This window comes from Moschus berezovskii, chromosome 2 (assembly GCF_049115385.1).
Source record: "Moschus berezovskii isolate FMDL1 chromosome 2, NW_MosBer_1.0, whole genome shotgun sequence".
Taxonomy (NCBI): Eukaryota; Metazoa; Chordata; class Mammalia; order Artiodactyla; family Moschidae; genus Moschus; species Moschus berezovskii.
The window spans coordinates 116,348,879-116,354,967 of NC_142461.1; positions in this window are offsets into that span (position 1 = coordinate 116,348,879).

Consider the following 6,089-nt stretch of genomic DNA (forward strand, 5'->3'; position numbering starts at 1 on the left):
GTGATGAACGTTACTCCAGACTTGAGTCTGGATTCCCTGAGCTTTGCTTTACAAACTCATCCCCAGGAAGCACCACCATTCCTGCAACTACAGTCATCTCTAAATTCAATCCCAAATCTCTGAATCGTCTCCTGTCCCCTGAGTTCCAGTTCCATTACATCAAGCACTGTCAGTTCCTCTGGAATGTCTCCCTTTAACCTCAAACTCAGAACGTTCAGAGCTAAACCCATAACTTTCTGTAGAACCAGATCCCTTCTCCCTGTGGCATTCCTGTCTCTGACAGCAATTTCCTCATCCTTTTCTCAGATGCCCATACATGAAATTGCCTTGGACACATTTCTCTCTTTTCTTTCTCACTGGTAGCCAGTTCCAAGGTGCTAACAAGTTTTCGTGCAGAATCTCCTTCAGCTACCCACTGAAACCACACAATTTATTGAGCTCTATTCCATAAAGAAGGCTGAGTGCCGAAGAATTGATGCTTTCGAACTGTGGTGCTGGAGAAGACTCTTGAGAGTCCCTTGGACTGCAAGGAGATCAAACCAATCAATCCTATGGGAAATCAATCCTGACTGTTTACTGGAAGGACTGATGCTGAAGCTGAAGCTCCAATACTTTGGCCACCTGATGCAAGGAGCCAACTCATTGGAAAAGACCCTGATGCTGGGAAAGATTGAAGGCAAAAGGAGAAGAGGGTGGCAGAGGATGAGATGATTGGATAGCATCAATCCAACTGATTCAATGGACACGAACTTGGTCGAACTCCCGGAGATGACGAGGGAGGCCTGGCGTGCTGCAGTCCATGGGGTCGCAAAGAGTCAGACACGACATACCAACTGAACAACAACAAATTCCATAAGATAGTGTATAGCCCTACCTCCAAGCCGCAGATAATCCATTTATGAGAAGAAAGATAAACATACACACATACAGATAAAATAGAAGAGAAATAACAAAGTCTAAAGTTGGCCACATGCATTGATAGGGGAGTATCGTCCAAATTCAGAAATCATTGAGGGTTAGTTGGCTCCTTCTGAAAGAAATCAGAGCTGGACTTCTGCAGCTCTAGATAGTATTCCAGATTTTCCTGCTCCTGCCCCCAAATTAACCTTCCATTGCCTCAAAAATGTTACTGATTCCCATTATCTAACATATACAAGGGTCTCTCTCAAAACCCTTCACTGCCCTATATGTAATCACTCTGTGCTGTGTGTTAAGTTGCTCAGTCGTGTCCAAGTCTGTGTGACCCCGTGAACTGTAGCCCACCAGGCTTCTCTGTCCTTGGGATTCTCCAGGCCAGAAACTGGAGTGATTGCCATGCCCTCCTCTAGGAGATCTTCCCAATGCAGGGACTGAACCCACATTTCGTATGTCTTCTGCATTGGCAGGTAGGTTCCTTACCACTAGCACCACCTGGGAAGCCCAAAAATATTGTATGGAGTAGTTTGCATGGGATATTTGTTGCATTGTAGCACTTCAAGCCAAGTCTGAGACAGAAGACACCAAGAGAGAGAATATGGAGAATACTAACCTGCTTCCTTTCCTATGTTAGTCACTCTGTCATGTCCAACTCTGTGTGACCCCATGGACTGTAGCCCACCAGGCTTCTCTGTCCATGGAATTCTCCAGGCAAGAATACTGGAGTGGTTAGCTATTCCATTCTCCAGGGGATCTTTCTGATGCAGGAATCAAACCCGGGTCTCCTGCGTTGCAGGCAGATTCTTTACCATCTGAACCACCAGGGAAGCCTGAACCTTTATCACCAGGCTTGTCATGCCCTCCTCTCCCCTGTGTTCTTGAAAATTCTAAAAAGCCTTTAACCCTCAGTTCAAGCCTTAACCTTGTTTCTATAAAGCCACTGCTTCCAGCAATTAGTAATTCCCTCACTTTTAACTGTCTGTGTGCCCTTAATATCATGCTTAATTCACAAACATGTTGTCATCACTGTTTAAATCCTACACATTTTGTGCCCAGGCATGATATCTCACCTTTCTGTGACTTGTAAGCAATGATTCTCAAGGAAGGATAGGAGTATGGTTTGAAAAGAAAACAGCTCTTCATTTGTCCCACTGGAACTTTTGTTTTTTTAAGGTATGACATTAACTTATTTAAATTTCAGATATTAAAATGCTAGGGCTTCCCTGGTGACCCAATGGTAAAGAATCTGCCTGCTAATGCAGGAGATGAGTTTTATCCCTGGTGGGGGAAGATTCCACATGCCTTAGAGCGACTAAGCCAGTGCTCCACAACTATTGAGCCTGTGCTCTAGAGCCCAGGAACCCACAACTACTGAGCCAATCAATATGCTCTAGAGCCTGCTCAGATGGTAAAGCGTCTGTCTGCAATGCAGGAAATATGGATCCAATCCCTGGGTGCAGAAGGTACTCTGGAGAAGGGAATGGCAACCCACTCCAGTACTCTTGCCTGGAAAATCCCATGGACGAAGGAGCATGGTAGGCTATGGTCCATGGGGGTCGCAAAAGAGTTGGACATGACTGAGTGACTTCACTGTGCTCTGCAACAGGAAAGGCCACTGCAATGACAAGCCCACACATCTCAACCAGAGAGTTGTGCAGCTAGAGAAAAGCTCACGCAGCAAGGAAGACCCAGCACAGACAAAAACAAACAAATAAATAAAGGTGTAACCAAAAAAGAACAAGAGAGAAAATGTTAGATTTTTTTTAACTTTTTATTTTGTATTGGAGTAAGCTGATTAACAATGTGATAGTTTCAGATGAACAGCAGAGCAACTCAGCCATCCATGTACATGTATCCAATCTCTTAGAAAAGGTTAGATTTTTACACTTTATCAAAAGAGACATATTTAAGTACAAGAAACAATTATATTTGTTGTGCAAAGAGAAGATAATCCACAAACATCTATTGAATGGCTCATTGATTTCAATACACCACAAATTTGGATTCTGTTAAGGTGAAAGTTTCAGACATCTTATTTTGATGGAGAAACTGCTAATAATACGACTTGCTGATTGTAAAGAGGTCACAAAACTAGTATTGATCAGCTGAACAAATCATCAAAAATTTGTAAGAAAATCTTTAAATATTTTTATTATATACCACTTGATATATATAAAATATGTTCAATGTATATATAAGTTATAAAGCATAATAAATTAAGTGGCTCTACAACCTAATTTAATATATTTCTGGTATTGATGCACTACCCATAATGCAAGTGATCTATCATCCTTGACAGCAAGTATTATTATTATATTTTTTTTTGGCCCCACCTCACATCTTGTGGAACCTTAGTTCCTGGGCCAGGGATTGAACCCAGGCCCTTGGCAGTGAGAGCTCAGAGTCCTAACCACTTGACTGCCAGGGAATTCCCAAAGCATCATTATTTTTCCTCTAATTATACATATTTCAGTGAGTTATTTTCTTAGTCTACTATACTAAAGAAACAATGTTTTTACTTAAAATATTAATATTTAAATTCAATAGTCAATATTCCTTTCTTACTCATAGCATTTGAATTATTTTATTTATAGCATGTTTATTTACTCACCTAATGAGTTTTCACTCTTTTACTCTACTTGAACATTATGATTTCATATTACTGTGAGATAATCTTTCTACTTCATATTTCCTCCACCCTGAACTGAATAAGCCACTTATCTGCTTATGTTCCTAGTCTGCTCAAGTCGTTTCATTCCTGTTTTGTATCGACTGTCCCTCCCTCTGGTTTTGTATAACAAGCTTACCGCATGTTCCTTCTAAGTCACTGACAAATAAAATGAGTAAAATTGGTCTTAATATTGATCCCTAGAGCTTTGTAATCCATCCATTCCAAACTATTCCACACTTTGATATCAAAGTCAATGTGTAATCTACTTAAGTAGTTCATCCCCATACCTTACTTTAACTTCTAGATTAGTTGTTTGTATAGTATTCTTTGCATGATCCCAAATAATTGGTTCATGGCTTCCCTGAGCTGATATTTGTCATTAGACCCAGAGATTATTTCACATAACTGTGGCAGATAAGATGTGAATTCATGCTGACTTTTTAAGTTAAATCATAACTTTCTGATACTTTCAATCATTTGACCTACAGAATTTACTTATGTCTTGTCCTCCATGAAATTTAATCATTCTAAACTTTGTACTCAAGAGGAAAGGGGTATTTAAGAAATGAACAAAACTCTAATGGAGATTTTATTTATTATAACTGGTATAGACATAGTCTATCAGTATTTCAAGTCACCTTTATCTTTACTGATGAATTCAAACATCTGTGAAGAATCAAGAAGATAATATCTGAATTACAATTGTAAAAAACCTACTAGTCAAAAATTCATAGACTTGTGCTTTAGAAGGATGTCTCCCTGTGTGCTCGGTCAGTCAGGTGTCTGACTCTTTGCAGCCCCGTGAACTGCAGGCTTCTAGGCTTCTCGGTTCATGGAATTTTCCAGGCAAGTATACTGGAGTGGGCTGCCATTTCCTTCTCCGGGGGATCTTCCCGACTCAGAGACTGAACCCAGGTCTCCCACATTGGCAGGTGGATTCTTTTACCACCAAGCCAGTTATAATTTGATTAAAAAAAAAAATACCGATTCTGAATTATTGGAATTTCTTGTAATAAAAATATTAAAAAATGGACTTCAAAACAATCAATAAAAAAAAATAAAAATCTGATTCTGTGTGTGTGTGTTTTGCTGCACTGGGTCTTAATTGTGGCACACGGATCTTCATTGCCAAGTGCAAGACCTAATTCCCTGACCAGGGATGGAACCCAGGCCCCTGCACTGGGAACACAGAGTCTTTAATCACTGGACCACCAGGGAGGTCCCTACCTTGATTTTTAAATGAGAGGGAAAAAAGTAAGAATCTTCACTTTAAAAAATCTAGTAGAAAAAAAAAAAATCTAGTAGAATGAGAGTGTTAGATTCTATAAGAACAGCATAGGGACCCATGCATAGAGGGGTTTAAGCAATCATGGAAAGTTTTTTGAGCAGGAGATGAGAGTATGTGAACAAAGGCTTAGAAATGAATATTTTGAAAGTACGTAAAATCCAGGGATAAAGCAATGGAATGGAAAGAAGTACAAACTTTTTAAAGCTTATTTAATGTACTCTAAAAGTGAATGCACAAAAAGGCCAAATAAATAACCACACAGAATACCCTGCAAACAAATATCTCTGAAAACATAAACAGCAAGATAATAAAAAGACAAGCAGTGTATATCTCCTACATGGAAAGTCCCTCTCCAAGATAAACCAGGGTGGTTAGTTGCCCTACAAGGTTAACATCTTATATGACCATGGTATATCCGTCAAAACTAAGAAGCCAACACTGGTGAGTCATTTCCAGCTAAACTGCAGACTGTATTTGGATTTCACCTGTATGTCCACTCACGTTCTTCTGCTCCAGGATACAACTCCAGGTGCCACAGAGCGTGTGGCGTCCTGTCTTCACGTCCTCTGCCCATGACAGTTTCTCAGTCTTCCTTTGCTGCTCACAATCTTGACTCTTTTCAGGAGTAACTGTATTCCACAGAAGGCTGCCCTCCATTTGGGTCTGTCTGATGTTTTTCTCCTGTGTAGGCTGGTGTAATGGGCTTTGGGGCCCTACTTTATTTTTAAACTCTGCAAATGTCAGTGCTCATGTTCATGGTTGCATTAGTCACTGTGGACTTTAATTTCCTCAGAACATCATTTTAATTTTTAAAAAGGGATTAAATCACTTGTTTTAGTTCTAGAGAGAGTTCTCACATTACAATTTCACAAAGAGAAAAATCAAATTGCTTCAAATTCCAAAAATTCTTATTTAAAATTTGAAAATGACAGAGCTCATTGCTCAAGTTACCTTTGAAGCCATAAGACTTCTTCCACTGGCACCATCCTCAGGGGGTAAAAATATATCACCATTTGACTAAATAAATAATGCCATGAAGGTTAATTATTCTATTTATGGAAAGAAAATATATTCTCTGTAGAAAATTTATAAAACAGAGATGATGACAAGAAAGAAAAATCAATTACAATTCCACGATCTTAGAAAAACAACTGGTTATAACTGTTAACCTTCTTTTATATTCTTTTAGTCTTTCTTTCTATTCATCAGATTTTC